The sequence below is a fragment of the Salvelinus fontinalis genome, chromosome 1 (assembly GCF_029448725.1).
Source record: "Salvelinus fontinalis isolate EN_2023a chromosome 1, ASM2944872v1, whole genome shotgun sequence".
In the NCBI taxonomy this organism is placed as follows: Eukaryota; Metazoa; Chordata; class Actinopteri; order Salmoniformes; family Salmonidae; genus Salvelinus; species Salvelinus fontinalis.
Genome location: NC_074665.1, coordinates 70,231,968 through 70,251,419, shown reverse-complemented (window position 1 = coordinate 70,251,419; position 19,452 = coordinate 70,231,968).

Genomic DNA, 19,452 nt, shown 5'->3' with positions numbered 1-19,452 from the left:
GTGGGCCCTAAGTGGGGAATAGGGTGTAATTTGAGACTCAACCTCTGTGGTAGCGAGTGGTAGGTTGATAGTCGTGTGACCCTGCTCCCCGAGCACAACTGAAATGGAGGCAAGGGGGATGGAATACAATATAATTTTTATCTGTGACATTGGCCAATTGGGGAGATGAATGTGTTATGTTGTTGTTGTATTATTTGTACCGGGTGATTTAGGAGCCGCTGACCTGGGGAGGGGAGAGGAAATAGAATGAGTGATTCCAGCAGAAGGAGAGAGAGAGAGAGAAATGAAGAATTAGGAGAGGGAGAGAGAGAGATTTGAGGAATGAGGAGAGGGAGAGAGAGATGGATATGAGAAATGAGGAGAGGGAGAGAAATATGAGGAATGAGGAGAGGGAGAGAGGGAAGGTGGGGAGAAGCAGGAGAGTGATAGAGAAGGTGAAAGGACAGAGGAGTGTGTTGCTGATGTACAGATTTTTTTCTCAAGTACTACATTCTATCTCTCTCTCCTCGCTCTCTGTCCTCTTCTTCCCCTTAGAATGCAACATTGTTGTCTCCAACTGCCCCCCACCTCCTCTCCTCCACTCTGCTGTATACCTCCACCATAGCAGCAACGGCGGCAGTGCTCCTGTAGCTATCTGTCAAACTGTTACTGCCCTCATCATCACGGGGTCCTGCCTGATGTCTGTGTGATTATAGCTGACCAGTGCAATGCCTGACCTCAACTCAGCGCTCTACTCACACTGATACCTGTCCTGTGAGAGGTGTGTGGGTGTCTGTTTGTTTGTGCAGCCTTGCTTGACGCCCATGTCTCTGATGGCAGAGCGGAGAGATCAGCAGAGAGCAAACAATGGTATCTGCACATGTAGGGCTGACCATCTACTCAACCTATCTCACACTCAGTCTCTCCATGAGCAGCTGGGGTTTCTGGGCCATCTCTTACATGGCTCAAATGTGGCTCATGATTTGTAAGCTATAGCCTAGTAGTGCAGTGCAATGCAAAAGTATTCATCCCCCTTGGCATTATTCCTACTTTGTTGCATTACAACCTATAATTGAAAGGGATTTTTATTTTGGATTTCATGTAATGGACATACACAAAATAGTCCAAATTGGTGAAGTGAAAAAATAACTTGTGTAATAAAATTTAAATAAATTAAAACTGAAAAGTGGTGCGTGCATATGTATTCACCCCCTTTGCTATAAAACCAATTACCTTCAGAAGTCACATAATTAGTTAAATAAAGTCCATCTGTGTGCAATCTAAGTGTCACATGATCTGTCACATGATCTCAGTATATATACACTTGTTCTGAAAGGCCCCAGAGTCTGCAACACCACAAAGCAAGTGGCACCACAAAGACCAAGGAGCTCTCCAAACAGGTCAGGGACAAAGTTGTGGAGAAGTACAGATCAGGGTTGGGTTATACAAAAATATCTGAAAAGTTGAACATCCCACAGAGCACCATTAAATCCATTGTAAAAAATTGAAAGAATATGGCACCACAACAAACCTGCCAAGAGAGGGCCAACCAGCAAAACTCATGGATCAGGCAAGGAGGGAATTAATCAGAGGCAACAAAGATACCAAAGATAACCCTGAAGGAGCTGCAAAGCTCCACAGCGGAGATTGGAGTATTTGTCCATAGGACCACTTTAAGCCATACACTCCACAGACCTGGGCTTTATGGAACTGTGGTTAGAAAAAAAAGCCATTGCTTAAAGAAAAAAAATAAGCAAACACGTTTTGTGTTTGCCAAAAGGCATGTTGGAGACTCCCAAACATATGGAAGAAGGTACTCTGGTCAGATGAGACTAAAATTTAGCTTTTTAGCCATCAAGGAAAACGCTATGTCTGTCACAAATCCAACACCTCTCATCACCCGAGAATACCATCCCCACAGTGAAGAATGGTGGTGGAAGCATCATGCTGTCGGGATGTTTTTCATCTGCAGAGACTGGGATACTGGTCAGAATTGAAGGAATGATGGATGGCGCTAAATACAGGGACATTCTTGAGGGAAACCTGTTTCAGTCTTCCAGAGATTTGAGACTGGGACGGAGATTCACCTTCCAGCAGGACAATGACCCTATGCATACTGCAAAAGCACACTCGAGTGGTTTAAGGGGAAACATTTAAATGTCTTGGAATGGCCTAGTCAAAGCCCAGACCTGTATCCAATTGAGAATATGTGGTATGACTTAAAGATTGCTGTACAACAGTGGAACCCATCCAACTTGAAGGAGCTGGAGCAGTTTTTCCTTGAAGAATGGGAAAAAATCCCAGTGGCTAGTTTATGCCAAGCTAATAGAGACATACCCCAAGAGACTTGCAGCTGTAATTGCTGCAAAAGGTGGCTCTACAAAGTATTGACTTTGGTGGGGGGGATTGTTATGCATGCTCAAGTTTTTTGTTTTTTGTCTTATTTCTTATTTGTTTAACAATAAAAAATATTTTGCATCTTCAAAGTGGTAGGCGTATTGTCTAAATCAAGTTATACAACCCCCCCCAAAATCTATTTTAATTCCAGGTTGTAAGGCAAAAAAATAAAGAAATGTCAAGGGGGTGAATAGTTTCGCAAGCCACTGTGCATGTTTTACTTCTGCACCCGCATTTCTTGCTGTTTGTGGTTTCAGGCTGGGTATCTGTAAAGCATTTGGTGACAACTGCTGATGTAAAAAGCACGTTATAAAATACATTTCATTGATTGATTTTTAATTCATTGATTTGTGTGGAATTTGCGGTGAAGCAACTTTGGCCTACAGTTTAATGAATCTATTTTGACACAAAGTGTGTCTGTTTTCTATCATGTGTCTTTGGCTGTATATTTGCTTAAAGTATTTATAATAATCACATTGCTGAAAGACCAGGCAATAGGAGGTCTGAGGGATTGCCTTACACGTCAATCTACATCTTATCAAACCTTATAAGTAATGCTGACACACTCTCTCTCTTTTCTCTCTCTCTCTCTCTCTCTCTCTCTCTCTCTCTCTCTCTCTCTCTCTCTCTCTCTCTCTCTCTCTCTCTCTCTCTCTCTCTCTCTCTCTCTCTCTCTCTCTCTCTCTCTCTCTCTCTCTCTCTCTCTCTCTCTCTCTCTCTCTCTCTCTCTCTCTCTCTCTCTCTCTCTCTGAGATGAGATGTGCTTTGCTTTGCTTTGCTTTGCATGAATTGATAGTTTTTAATGTATTTCACTACACTGTAAAAAGAAATCTGTAATTCTTACAGTAAATTACTGGCAGCACAAAAGCCAGTAGGTTACTGTACATTTACAGTACATTACTAGCAACACAGAAGCCAGTAAATTACTCTAGATGTACAGAACTTTTACTGTAACAGAAATGTACAGCATATTACTGGAACACCTGATTATGGCAACATACTGTATTTCTAGAATTTATAGTGAATTACTACAAGTAATGGTTAGAAAACTGTTGCAGATTTACAGTGCAGGCAGCTAGTGCAAGCAATGTCAGTATTTGATACGTATTTCAATATGTTCAATACCTATTTTGTAAGTTGTATTTCACTGGCCTGAACTACAATTCATGTAGCCTATTTTGTAACAGTTTAATTAAAAAAATCTGATGCATATTAAAACTTCTACTACAAATGTGTACTTACAAGTAGCCCGCCTAACATTCTCGGTAACAGTAACACAATATTTTTACTTGCTATATTCTTGTATACCTTAGTTTAATACACTGACTGTAAGTCACTCTGGATAAGAGGGTCTACTAAATTACCAAAATGTAAACATAAAAATTAACACCTGCAAAGTGCACTGCTGGGTATTATTCTAATGAGCTCCACCCCCAAACAAGGCTAAACTTTATCAAAATACAAATAGTTTGAGGGCGGAGCTCATTAGAATAATACCCAGCAGTGTGCTTTGCAAAGGTTTATTTTTAACATTTACATTTTGGTCATTTAGCAGACGCTCTAGTCCTTAGTAACTTACAGTCAGTGCATTCATCTAAGGTTGATAGAAAAAACGCATATAACGTTAATAACAAGTTAATTGTTTCCGAAACCGTTACAAGGAATGTTGTTGTAGTTAGTATTACATTGGTCTTTCACATATACTATATAATACTTATAAATGCCAAGTGATGATAGTACAATACTGTTAAATTGCCTATTGAAAGAAATCTAAATCTTCTATAATCATGTTGACATTTTCCAATAATAACATTGGATTAGTGCAAGCAGGTTGGTTGTTACGTACTTGTATCTTACACCATATTTATTAATTTTGGTGTTTTTATCACTTGCACTTCTAGGCCTAAACATTACAGGGCAAAACAGATCAAAAGGACACAACTTAATATTAAACTATTAAAGGTTTAAGACCCACTATCAATCTGATCTGTTCCCTATACATGTATACATTAAAATGTTAGGGCACAACTACCAAATATCAGTTCAATTGGTACAGCATTCTAACTAACAGGTCCAACAAATATAGCCATGTACAAGGCACAAATCAAATAAACTCAGCAAAAAAAGAAATGTCTCTTTTCAGAACCCTGTCTTTCAAAGATAATTCGTAAAAATCCAAATAACTTATAAGATCAATAAGATCTTCATTGTAAAGGGTTTAAACACGGTTTCCCATGCTTGGTCAATGAACCATAAACAATTAATGAACATGCACCTGTGGAACAGTCGTTTAGACAATAACAGCTCACAGACGGTAGGCAATTAAGGTCACAGTTATGAAGACTTAGGACACTAAAGAGGCCTTTCTACTGACTCTGAAAAACACCAAAAGAAAGATTCCCAGGGTCCCTGCTCATCTGCGTGAACGTGCCTTAGGCATGCTGCAAGGAGGCATGAGGACTGCAGATGTGGCCAGGGAAATAAATTGCAATGTCCGTACTGTGAGACACCTAAGACAGCACTACAGGGAGACAGGAAGGACAGCTGATCGTCCTCGCAGTGACAGACCACGTGTAACAACACCTGCACAGGATCGGTACATCTGAACATCACACCTGCGGGACAGGTACAGGATGGCAACAACAACTGCCCGAGTTACACCAGGAACGCACAATCCCTCCATCAGTGCTCAGACTGTCCGCAATAGGCTGAGAAAGGCTGGACTGAGGGCTTGTAGGCCTGTTGTAAGGCAGGTCCTCACCAGGCAACAACGTCGCCTATGGGCACAAATTCACCGTCGCTGGACCAGACAGGACTGGCAAAAACTGCTCTTCACTGACGAGTCGCGGTTCTGTTTCACCAGGGGTGTTGGTTGGATTCGCGTTCATTGTCAAAGGAATGAGCGTTACACCGAGGCCTGTACTCTGGAGCGGGATTGATTTGGAGGAGGAGGGTCCGTCATGGCGGTGTGTCACAGAATCATCGGACTGAGCTTATTGTCATTGCAGGCAATCTCAACACTGTGCAATACAGGGAAGACGTCCTCCTCCCTCATGTGGTACCCTTCCTGCAGGCTCATCCTGACATGACCCTCCAGCATGACGATGCCACCAGCCGTACTGCTCGTTCTGTGCGTGATTTCCTCTTGCGACAGGAATTTCAGTGTTCTGCCATGGCCAGTGAAGAATCCAGATCTCAATCCCATTGAGCAGGTTAACCATAAAAGGTTTGACTGCCAGTCTGATCTATTCCCTATTACATTTAATTGTTAGGAAACTACTTCCACATCTCACTTAAATTGGTACTGAATTCTCACTAATAGTTGCAGCAAACATAGCCTCTTACAAGGCACGCCTTAAAATATGTTAATGAGTCAGAAATGTTTCGCCGCCCACAAAATTTTCCCACAATGCGCCATAATTCACAGTATTCTGCTGTAAATATACAGCAAAACAGATAATACAGTACTTTACTGTAAAATGGAATTGTAAACTGGACAACGTGATACAGCCGGCCTGTGTGGTGTCCCCATGCATAACAACAACTTAGCAACTATTGTTTTCACAGTGCTGCATTTATGTATTGACGTGCTTTGCCCATATTCTTGAGGAAAAGCAAAGAGTCAGCACTAAACACACACACACATATCACGGCATGACACACACCACGGCATGACACACACACACCTGAGGGGAGGCAGGCTGGCACCCATTGACGGATCATTAGACCTCTGATGTATGTTTGTGTCTTTCTGTGTCTTTCACTCTTATGTTTCTTTTTCATGTCATTCCAACTCACTATCTTTCTCTCACTCTGTCAATTACCATCATTTTTCTCCCCATCTCTTTAAATAATTTTCATCTAGCTCTTTCCCTCTCTTTCTAGCCCATTTATACCTGCTGCTAACATGTGTCCCTTGTCCACATTATGATTGTGCCCACATTATTAGACAGGTGTAGATGAATAAAATATGCATTGTGATCGTATTGTGATCAGATCTTCATGACCACCTCAGGCATGCATTGTGTCTGGATATTTTACAAGTGTATACAGATCTGGACAGTGAAACCATTTAAATCATAATTATACCGGCCTCCAAAATAATTGACAAGTTGCACCACTGACGTATGGCATAATTATGTGTCTTAAAATAAATGAATAAATATTATTTAAAATAAATATCTGTCAAATAACATGCATACAGGTACATCTGCTCACAATGCGGACACAGTGGTCATATAAGAGACATTTTAATTCCTTTGAATTTCTACAGAATCAGAGGGAGAGCAAAATAACAGGAAAGAGAGTGAATGAAGGACATATATATATATAGAGAGAGAGAAAGAGAGGATGATGATAATTATTTAAAGAGATGGAGGGAAAATAATGGTAATTGACAGAGTGAGAGAAAGATAGAGAGCTGGAATGACATAAAAAAGAAACAGAGGGTAGCGAGACAGAGAGACAGTGACAGAGAGACAGAGAGACAGTGACAGAGAGACAGGGCAGAAAGACAGTGGCAGAGAGAGAGACAGTGGCAGAGAGAGACAGAGAGGCCATGGCAAAGAGCAAGAAGTAGCAAGGAAGTGGGACAAAACGCTATATAAGTTCCATGTATTATTATTATTATTACTATTATTATTAGAGATAAAATGCTAAATAATGAGTAAAGGAGGGACAAAGAAAGAGAGAACCAGACAAAAGAATTAGGGAAAGAGAAAGAATCAAGAAAGAGACAGAATGAAGGATGGACAAATAAAGAGGGAGAGAGGGAGTGAATGAAAAAGGGGCTGGGTATCTGTCACTTTCTATTTAAGTGGTGGTTTCACGCCACACGGGGCTAACGGACAAACAATCCATCCTTGTTTACCCTGCTCAATGTCAATCACACACACACACACACACACACACACACACACACACACACACACACACACACACACACACACACACACACACACACACACACACACACACACACACACACACACACACACACACACACACACACACACACACACACACACACACACACACACACACACACAGAGAGACACACACGCACACACACAGCTCAATGCCAATCACAGTGGATTGGAGGGAATTGGATTCTCGATCAGACCGGAGGTGAATTATTTTATTTTCAATTTGAAGGAGCACATTAACAGTCTTTTTCTGTCCTGCTTTGTTTCTCTCTTTCAGTCTCTTTCTCTCTTGACTTTATTTTTCTCTCTTCCCTGCTCTGGAAGTTTTTGACTGGAGGTGAGGAGGGTGAGGGAGCTGAAACCATAGAATTACATATTAGAGTAATTTGACAGGATCTCTGTGGTTGAGACACATATACTTTTTTTATATTCACACAATGGGACGCCAATTGATTCTCAACCAATCTCACATCTTTCAGGCAACTATTGTACCTGACTTTGACACAGCCTCAACAGTAACTAATGTTTACATGACTGCTGTGAAACTAAGCTAATAATCCTCTTTCAGTATTTTTTACATTTCTCTGTCTCTTCCTCTCCTTTTCTCATTCCATGTCATGGTGGAGGAATAACTTTCTATTAACCTCCCTCAGTCAGGGTTTTAAAGAGACGGAACAGAGGCATGAGAGGAAAAAGGAAAGAGAGGGAAGAATTGCACCTTGGTTTATTAGTCGCTTCTTACCATGGAATAGGAGCTCTCTGTCTGTCTGTCTGTCTGTCTGTCTGTCTGTCTGTCTGTCTGTCTCTGTCTCTGTCTCTTTAATTTTGTTTATTTCCCCTTTATTTTACCAGTAGGCTAGTTGAGTAGAATGTGCAGAAGATAAATGTGCAAGATGAGATACTGGGGTGCAAAGGAGCAAGATAAATAAATACATACAGTATGGGGATGAGGTAGATTGGATGGGCTATTTACAGATGAGCTATGTACAGGTGAAGTGATCTGTGAGCTGCTCTGACAGCTGGTGCTTAAAGCTAGTGAAGGAGGTAAGAGTCTCCAGCTTTAGTGACTTCTGCAGTTCGTTCCAGTCATTGGAACATATTCCGTGTGATCAAAAAAATCTTGTAGTGTGGCTTCCGATTGGTCAGACCAACGTTGATTGGTTCTCAACACTGGTACATCCTGTTTGAGTTTCTGTCTATAAGCCGGGACGAGCAAGATGGCGTAATGGTCAGATTTGCCGAAGGGAGGGCGAGGGAGGGCTTTGTATGCATCGCGGAGGTTAGAGGAGCAATTGTCACGCCCTGGCCTTAGTATTCTTTGTTTCCTTTATTATTTTAGTTAGGTCAGGGTGTGACATGGGGAAGGTATGTGTTTTTGGTTTGTCTAGGGGTTTGTATGTTTAATGGGGCAAAGTCTTGTCTAGGTGTTTGTATGTCTATGGCTGCCTAGATTGGTTCTCAATTAGAGACAGCTGTGGTTTATTGTCTCTGATTGGGAGCCATATTTAAGGCAGCCATGGGCATCATGTGTTTGTGGGTAATTGTCTATGTGTAGTGTTTGTGTCAGCACTATTTGTCTTTATAGCTTCACGGTCGTCATTTTGTTAGTTTGTGCATAGTTGTTCGTTTTGTGTTTTTTTCTCTCTTCTAAATAAAAGAAGATGTATTTTGCACACGCTGCGCCTTGGTCCTCTCTCTCACCCTGAGACGATTGTGACAGCAGTGGTCGAGAGTATTAGCCCTACGTGTTGTGCAATCAATATGCTGATAAAATGTATGTAGCATTGTTGTCAAATTTGCTTTGTTAAAACACCCAGCTACAGTAAATGCAGCTTCCGGATATATAGTTTCCAGTTTACATAGAGTCGAGTGAAGTTCCTTGAGGGCCATCTTGGTGTTCACTTGAGGGGGGGGGGGTGTACACAGCTGTGACTATAACTGACGAGAATTTTCTTGGTATGTAGAATGGCCGACATTTGACTGTAAGGAATTCTAGGTCGGGTGAGCAGAAGGACTTGAGTTCCTGTATGTTGTTATGATTACACCATGAGTCATTAATCATAAAGTATACACCCCCGCCCTTCCTCTTCCCAGAGAGGTGTTTATCTCTGTCGGCGCGATGCATCGAGAAGCCCGGTGGCTGAACCGATTCCGCCAACATATCCCGAGAGAGCCATGTTTCCGTGAAACAGAGATGTTACAATCTCTGATGTCTCTCTGGAAGGCAACCCTCGCTCTAATTTCGTCTACCTTGTTGTCAAGAGACTGGACAATGGCGAGTAGTATACTGGGGAGCAGAGAGCGATGTGCCGTTTTCGAAGCCTGACCAGAAGACAGCTCCATCTGCCCCTTCTGCGTTGCCGTTGTTTTCGGTCAGCTGCTGGGATTAGGTCCATTGTCTTGGGTGGTGGTCCGAAGAGAGGATCTGCTTCGGGAAAGTCGTATTCCTGATCGCAATGTTGGTAAGTTGACGTTCTTATATCCATTACTTCTTCCCGGCTGTATATAACAAGACTTACGATTTCCTGGGGTAACAATGTAAGAAATAATACATAAAAAAAACATAATACTGCATAGTTTTCTAGGAACGCAAAGCGAGGCGACCATCTCTGTCGGCGCCATCTCACCTCATGTAGGGAATAGGGTGGAGTCAGCGAAAGACAAAGGCCAAGAGAAAAAGAAAGAGCGAGCAAAAGAGCAGAGAGAGAAACTGTTAGAGAGATTGAGAAAGAAATGATCGGACAAACAGAGGAAAGAGGTGGAGGAAGGAAGGCATAGAAGCAGTAAAAGACAACCTTACTTGAGAAATTGCCGGCACTCACACTGGAAGGGCTCTCAATATGTTTTCAAAGTGTTCTCACAAACACAGATGTTACACTTGGCTGGCTCTTATAGCCCGCTAGTAACGTTCTCACAGCCCTCATTACATTCCTACAACGTTCTTCCTTCCCCTGTCACATCAGAATAGACACACACGCGCGCACACAATCCCTGTACACACACACCCTTTCCCACCTACACCCACGTTGTTGTTTAACAGGTTGGATTGTCTAAATAACAGAGGGAGAGTGGGTCGGAACGACGGTAAATAAACAACCAATGACAGGGAAAGAAAATATGAATTTCCATAAGAGTTCTGTCATACCCAGGGTCTGCATGGTTTCCCTTGCTGCCTCTAGGAGGCTGATCTGCATGGTTTCCCTTGCTGCCTCTAGGAGGCTGATCTGCATGGTTTCCCTTGCTGCCTCTAGGAGGCTGATCTGCATGGTTTCCCTTGCTGCCTCTAGGAGGCTGATCTGCATGGTTTCCCTTGCTGCCTCTAGGAGGCTGATCTGCATGGTTTCCCTTGCTGCCTCTAGGAGGCTGATCTGCATGGTTTCCCTTGCTGCCTCTAGGAGGCTGATCTGCATGGTTTCCCTTGCTGCCTCTAGGAGGCTGATCTGCATGGTTTCCCTTGCTGCCTCTAGGAGGCTGATCTGCATGGTTTCCCTTGCTGCCTCTAGGAGGCTGATCTGCATCCCAAATGTCATCCTTTTCCTTTTGAGTGTTTGAATTGTACAAGATAAATGTTTTAATTGTACCAGATAAGGGTTATTTGGCTTGTAAACATAGTGGAACCCTTTTTGATGCTATATTTAACACTTTTTTGAATGTTCAACAAAGAACCTTGCTCCTAAGGTTCTACAAAGAACCATTAAAAAAGGTACTGTGTAGCACCCCAAAAAATGCCTGCGATGGTTACAACTCTTTTTGGGGCTATATAGTACCCTTTCATATGGTTCTTCATATAACCTTTATGGATAATCTTTCTATAAAGAACCTTTCTCAATCGCAAAGGTTATTTGTAGATCCTTTTGAAGAACCATACAGGGTTTTTTATTCTGGCCAGTCATATTATATTGTTAATATTCCATAGGGGTTATGATTGTGTTAATTGATTAGTTGAATGAAATTGAGCTACCTCTGGAACAGCTGGGGGTCCTTGAGACGAGAATTGAGAACCAGTGGCATAACACAGTTTCTCTGGAACCCTGCAAGCAGTGGTGTCAAGTACTTAAGTAAAATCGCTTTATTGAAGTACTACATAAGTAGTGTTTTGAGGTATCTGTATTTTACTTTACTATATATATTTTTGACAACATTTAGTTTTACTACACTACATTCCTAAAGTAAATAGTGTACTTTTTATTCCATACATTTTCCCTGACACCCAAAAGTACTCATTTTGAATGCTTAGCAGGACAGGAAAAATGGTCCAATTCAAGCACTTTTCAAGAGAACACTCCTGGTCATCCTACTGCCTCTAATCTGGCGGACTCACTAAACACACATAGTTCGTTTTTATGCCTGAGTGTTGAAGTGTGCCACTGGCTATCCGTATATTAAAATAACAAGAAAATGGTGCAGTCTGGTTTACTTAATATTTTTTTTTAAATAAAGGAATTTTGATGGAAACAGGAAGTTTTGCTGTAATTTTATAAATGGTGACAGATCATTTCTTTGTTCGACAGGGTGGGATCTTTTTGTGTCAGAAAAATGTATCATGCGGTAAACCTTTAAGCGCAAATATTTATTTCATGAATATCATGTCAAAGTCAATTTGGAGTCACGCGATGATATGGTGTGTGGTCCTCCCACTACGACTCAGGAAACCATGCAGTTCATTAGGCTACTTTTTTATTTAACTAGGCAAGTCAGTTAACCTGTTGGGGATGGGGGCGCTGTTTAGACTATTTATGCTAATGTGGCTAATTTTTTAAACGGCTTCCCACAAAATCCTTGATCGTACAATATGCATATTATTATTATTATTGGATAGAAAACAGTCTATAGTTTCTATAGGAGTTGAAATTTTGTCTCTAAGTGGAACAGAGCCCATTCTACAGCAATTTCCCTGACATGGAGTCAGATTTGAGAAACGTTGGCCACTTTTCTGAAGTCATTTAAAAGGGCTCTGTCGTTGCTATGACTATACGGACACTTCTTACGTCTTCCCCTGGATGCCTTTACGTGATGACGATTCCAACGGGCTCGATTGCTCGTTCACAGGCCCTACAAATGAAAAAAACCTTTAGCTAGCAAGTCTTTTCTTGCTGCGTAACGCGCGTGGAAGACACCGACCCTCTCCTGTTCCAAGCATTAGTTTAGCCTGTTATATTTCTCCGGTCATCTTTTCACTCGTTATAGGAGTTACAAACATCACAAAGTAGTTAATTTAAAGCGTTTTATAGCAATTTATATCCGTTTAGTGCGATTTTGGGACATTTATTTTTGCAACGATGTGAAAAGTTGGAAACGCTTTTCAGTTCATCCCGAACGTAGTTGACATTTCCACATGGCAAGAGGACAGCTTTCCACCAAAAGACGATTTCTCCCAAGAAAGGATCCTTTGCCCAAGATACTGATGGAAGAACAGCTCAAGGTAGGACATTTTTATTATGATAAATCGTGTTTCTGTCGAAACATTTTAGTGGCTTAGGACGCCATGTTTTTTGACGTAGCTTCGCTTGGCGCAAACTGTATTGAAAAGTAAGGATAAATTAAAAAATGTAATAACGCAATTGTATTAAGAATTAAATTGTCTATCAATCCCTGTCCACCCTATATTTTTTAGTCACGTTTATGAGTATTTATGTATAAGAGTAGATCACTGTCTAAGTGGCGCAAGGACGTTTTCTTTACCAGCTTGTCTACATTTCACATTGTCTAACCATGATTTTGGTGGCTAAATATAAACATTTTCGATCAAACTGTATATGCATGTTGTAATGTGATGTTACAGGAGTGTCATCGGAAGAATTCTGAGAAGGTTAGTGAAAAAATTAATATCTTTTGGCGATGTTGACTTTTATCGCTCACTTTGGCTAGAATCAATGCTGGGCTGCTAATTGCTATGTGCTAAGCTAATATAACGATTTATTGTGTTTTCGCTGTAAGACACTTAGAAAATCTGAAATATTGTCTGTATTCACAGGATCTGTGTCTTTCGATTCGTGTATGCTGTGTATTTTTACGAAATGTTTGATGATTAGTAGTTAGGTAAACACGTTGCTCATTGTAATTATTCTAGTCCATTTGTGATGGTGGGTGCAATTGTAAACTATGCCATATACCTGAAATATGCACTTTTTTCTAACAAAACCTATCCCATACCATAAATATGTTATCAGACTGTCATCTAATGAGTTTTTTTGTTGGTTAGGGGCTATAAATATCTTAGTTTAGCCGAATTGGTGATGGCTACTGGTGTTGGTGGACAAATAAAAGATGGTGGATTATGCTAATGTGTTTTTAGGTAATAGATGTACATCTTTACATATTGTGTCTTCCCTGTAAAACATTTTAAAAATCGGAAATGTTGACTGGATTCATAAGATCTGTGTCTTTCATTAGCTGTATTGGACTTTAATGTGTGAAAGTTAAATATTTTAAAAAAATATTTTTTTTGAATTTCGCGGCACTGGTTTTTCAGTGGGGGGGGGGGGGGGGTGCCGCTAGCGCCACGCTGATCCTAGACAGGTTAAGAACAAATTCTTATGTTCCATGACAGCCTACCCCGGCCAAACCCTAACAACGCTGTACCCATTGTGCACCGCTCTATGGGACTCCAATCACAGCTGGCATTGAACCAGGGTTTGTAATGACCCCTCTAGCACTGAGATGCAGTGCCTTAGACCACTGCACCACTCAGGAGATACAGATTAGATAAGTTATGATGAACTTCACAGGGTGGTGAAAGTGCACGGTTGTGAGCTTGATGTTCGTTTCCAATAATTATCGAGATCTTATTCTGGTGTCATAATGATCCATAATAATCTCATCATGTAGACTAGACAACCCGCACAGCCTACCCGCATTGAATCTGCAAGCTCAAATCAAATCAAATTTTATTTGTCACATACACATGGTTAGCAGATGTTAATGCGAGTGTAGCGAAATGCTTGTGCTTCTAGTTCCGACAATGCAGTAATAACCAACAAATAATCTAACCTAACAATTCCACAACTACTACCTTATACACACAAGTGTAAAGGGATAAAGAATATGTGCATAAAGATATATGAATGAGTGATGGTATAGAACGGCATAGGCAAGATGCAGTAGATGGTATAGAGTACAGTATATACATATGAGATGAGTAATGTAGGGTATGTAAACATAAAGTGGCATAGTTTAAAGTGGCTAGTGATACATGTATTACATAAAGATGGCAAGATGCAGTAGATGATATAGAGTACAGTAAATACATATACATATGAGATGAGTAATGTAGGGTATGTAAACATTATATTAAGTAGCATTGTTTAAAGTGGCTAGTGGTACATTTTTACATAATTTCCATCAATTCCCATTATTAAAGTGGCTGGAGTTGAGTCAGTATGTTGGCAGCGGCCACTAAATGTTAGTGGTGGCTGTTTAACAGTCTGATGGCCTTGAGATAGAAGCTGTTTTTCAGTCTCTCGGTCCCTGCTTTGATGCACCTATACTGACCTCGCCTTCTGGATGATAGCGAGGTGAAAAAGGCAGTGGCTTGGGTGGTTGTTGTCCTTGATGATCTTTATGGCCTTCCTGTGACATCGGGTGGTGTAGGTGTTCTGTAGTTTGCCCCCGGTGATGCGTTGTGCAGACCTCACTACCCTCTGGAGAGCCTTACGGTTGTGGGCGGAGCAGTTGCCGTACCAGGCGGTGATACAGCCCGACAGGATGCTCTCGATTGTGCATCTGTAGAAGTTTGTGAGTGCTTTTGGTGACAAGCCGAATTTCTTCAGCCTCCTGAGGTTGAAGAGGCGCTGCTGCGCCTTCTTCACAACGCTGTCTGTGTGGGTGGACCAATTCAGTTTGTCCGTGATGTGTACACCGAGGAACTTAAAACTTTCCACCTTCTCCACTACTGTCCCGTCGATGTGGATAGGGGGGTGCTCCCTCTGCTGTTTCCTGAAGTCCACAATCATCTCCTTTGTTTTGTTGACGTTGAGTGTGAGGTTATTTTCCTGACACCACACTCCGAGGGCCCTCACCTCCTCCCTGTAGGCCGTCTCGTCGTTGTTGGTAATCAAGCCTACCACTGTAGTGTCGTCCGCAAACTTGATGATTGAGTTGGAGGCGTGCATGGCCACACAGTCGTGGGTGAACAGGGAGTACAGGAGAGGGCTCAGAACGCACCCTTGGGGGGGCCCGGTGTTGAGGATCAGCGGGGTTGAGATGTTGTTACCTACATTCACCACCTGGGGGCGGCCCGTCAGGAAGTCCAGGACCCAGTTGCACAGGGCGGGGTCGAGACCCAGGGTCTCGAGCTTGATGACGAGTTTGGAGGGTACTATGGAGTTAAATGCTGAGCTGTAGTCGATGAACAGCATTCTCACATAGGTATTCCTCTTGTCCAGATGGGTTAGGGCAGTGTGCAGTGTGGTTGCGATTGCGTCGTCTGTGGACCTATTGGGTCGGTAAGCAAATTGGAGTGGGTCTAGGGTGTCAGGTAGGGTGGAGGTGATATGGTCCTTGACTAGTCTCTCAAAGCACTTCATGATGACGGAAGTGAGTGCTACGGGGCGGTAGTCGTTTAGCTCAGTTACCTTAGCTTTCTTGGGAACAGGAACAATGGTGGCCCTCTTGAAGCATGTGGGAACAGCAGACTGGGATAAGGATTGATTGAATATGTCCTTAAACACACCAGCCAGCTGGTCTGCGCATGCTCTGAGGACGCAGCTGGGCCTGCAGCCTTGCGAGGGTTAACACGTTTAAATGTTTTACTCACCTCGGCTGCAGTGAAGGAGAGCCTGCAGGTTTTGGTAGCGGGCCGTGTCAGTGGCACTGTATTGTCCTCAAAGCGAGCAAAAAAGTTATTTAGCCTGTCTGGGAGCAAGACATCCTGGTCCGCGACGGGGCTGGTTTTCTTTTTGTAATCCGTGATTGACTGTAGACCCTGCCACATACCTCTTGTGTCTGAGCTGTTGAATTGCGACTCTACTTTGTCTCTATACTGGGACTTAGCTTGTTTGATTGCCTTGCGGAGAGAATAGCTACACTGTTTGTAATTGGTCATATTTCCGGTCACCTTGCCCTGGTTAAAAGCAGTGGTTCGCGCTTTCAGTTTCACGCGAATGCTGCCATCAATCCACGGTTTCTGGTTTGGGAATGTTTTAATCGTTGTTGTGGGTACGACATCGTCGGTGCACTTTCTAATGAACTCGCTCACCGACGCAATGCGGAACATATCCCAATCCACGTGATCGAAGCAGTCTTGAAGCGTGGAATCAGATTGATCGGACCAGCGTTGAACAGACCTGAGCGAGGGAGCTTGTTGTTTTATGTTCCTGTTTGTAGGCTGGAAGCAACAAAATGGAGTCGTGGTCAGCTTTTCCGAAAGGAGGGCGGGGGAGGGCCTTATATGCGTCGCGGAAGTTAGTATAACAATGATACAAGGTTTTACCAGCCCTGGTAGCACAATCGATATGCTGATAGAATTTAGGGAGTTTTGTTTTCAGATTAGCCTTGTTAAAATCCCCAGCTACGATGAATGCAGCTTCAGGGGGTGTGGTTTCCAGTTTACAAAGAGTCAGATAAAGTTCGTTCAGGGCCATCGATGTGTCTGCTTGGGGGGGAATATATACGGCTGTGATTATAATCGAAGAGAATTCCCTTGGTAGATAATGCGGTCGACATTTGATTGTGAGGAATTCTAGATCAGGTGAACAGAATGACTTGAGTTCCTGTATGTTGTTATGATCACACCACGTCTCGTTAATCATAAGGCATACACCCCCGCCCCTCTTCTTACCAGAAAGATGTTTGTTTCTGTCGGCGCGATGCGTGAGGAAACCAGCTGGCTGCACCGACTCCGTTAGTGTTTCTTGAGTGAGCCATGTTTCCGTGAAGCAGAGAACGTTACAATCTCTGATGTCTCTCTGAAATGTTACCCTTGCTCGGATTTCATCAACCTTATCCTGTCTAGGATCAGCGTGGCGCTAGCGGCACACCCCCCCCCCCCCCACTGAAAAACCAGTGCCGCGAAATTCAAAAAAAATATATTTTTTAAATATTTAACTTTCACACATTAAAGTCCAATACAGCTAATGAAAGACACAGATCTTGTGAATCCAGTCAACATTTCCGATTTTTAAAATGTTTTACAGGGAAGACACAATATGTAAAGATGTACATCTATTACCTAAAAACACATTAGCATAATCCACCATCTTTTATTTGTCCACCAACACCAGTAGCCATCACCAATTCGGCTAAACTAAGATATTTATAGCCCCTAACCAACAAAAAAAATCATTAGATGACAGTCTGATAACATATTTATGGTATGGGATAGGTTTTGTTAGAAAAAAGTGCATATTTCAGGTAGATGGCATAGTTTACAATTGCACCCACCATCACAAATGGACTAGAATAATTACAATGAGCAACGTGTTTACCTAACTACTAATCATCAAACATTTCGTAAAAATACACAGCATACACGAATCGAAAGACACAGATCCTGTGAATACAGACAATATTTCAGATTTTCTAAGTGTCTTACAGCGAAAACACAATAAATCGTTATATTAGCTTAGCACATAGCAATTAGCAGCCCAGCATTGATTCTAGCCAAAGTGAGCGATAAAAGTCAACATCGCCAAAAGATATTAATTTTTTCACTAACCTTCTCAGAATTCTTCCGATGACACTCCTGTAACATCACATTACAACATGCATATACAGTTTGATCGAAAATGTTTATATTTAGCCACCAAAATCATGGTTAGACAATGTGAAATGTAGACAAGCTGGTAAAGAAAAAGTCCTTGCGCCACTTAGACAGTGATCTACTCTTATACATAAATACTCATAAACGTGACTAAAAAATATAGGGTGGACAGGGATTGATAGACAATTTAATTCTTAATACAATTGCGTTATTACATTTTTTAATTTATCCTTACTTTTCAATACAGTTTGCGCCAAGCGAAGCTACATCAAAAAACATGGCGTCCTAAGCCACTAAAATGTTTCGACAGAAACACGATTTATCATAATAAAAATGTCCTACCTTGAGCTGTTCTTCCATCAGTATCTTGGGCAAAGGATCCTTTCTTGGGAGAAATCGTCTTTTGGTGGAAAGCTGTCCTCTTGCCATGTGGAAATGTCAACTGCGTTCGGGATGAACTGAAAAGCGTGCCCAACTTTTCACATCGTTGCAAAAATAAATGTCCCAAAATCGCACTAAACGGATATAAATTGCTATAAAACGCTTTAAATTAACTACCTTATGATGTTTTTAACTCCTATAACGAGTGAAAAGATGACCGGAGAAATATAACAGGCTAAACTAACGCTTGGAACAGGTGCGCGCCGGTGTCCTCTTGGCTCATGACGCAGCTCCCAAAGAATGACTAGCTTCAGGGTTTTTTCATTTGTAGGGCCTGTGAACGCGCAATCGACCCCGTTGGAATCGTCATCACGTAAAGGCATCCAGGGGAAGACGTAAGAAGTGTCCGTATAGTCATAGCAACGACAGTGCCCTTTTAACTGGCTTCAGAAGAGTGGCCAACATTTCTCAAATCTGACTCCATGTCAGGGAAATTGCTGTAGAATGGGCTCTGTTCCACTTAGAGACAAAATTTCAACTCCTATAGAAACTATAGACTGTTTTCTATCCAATAATAATAATAATATGCATATTGTACGATCAAGGATTTTGTGGGAAGCCGTTTAAAAAATTTGCCAAATTAGCATAAATAGTCTAAACAGCGCCCCCATCCCCAACAGGTTATTGTCAAGAGACTGGACATTGGCGATTAGTATGCTAGGGAGTGGAGCACGATGTGCCCGTCTCTGGAGCCTGACCAGGAGACCGCCTCGTTTGCCCCTTTTATGGCGTGGCTTAGGGTCGCCGGCTGGGATCAGATCCATTGTATTGGGTGGAAGGCAAAACGCTGGATCCGCTTCGGGAAAGTCATATTCCTGGTTGTAACGATGGTGAGTTGACGTTGCTCTTATATTCAGTAGTTCCTCCCGACTGTATGTAATGAAACCTAAGATTACCTGGGGTACCAATGTAAGGAATAACACATAAAAAAACAAAATACTGCATATTTTCCTAGGAACGCGAAGCGAGGCGGCCATCTCGGGCGGCGCCGGAAGTAATTTCTGATGGCTA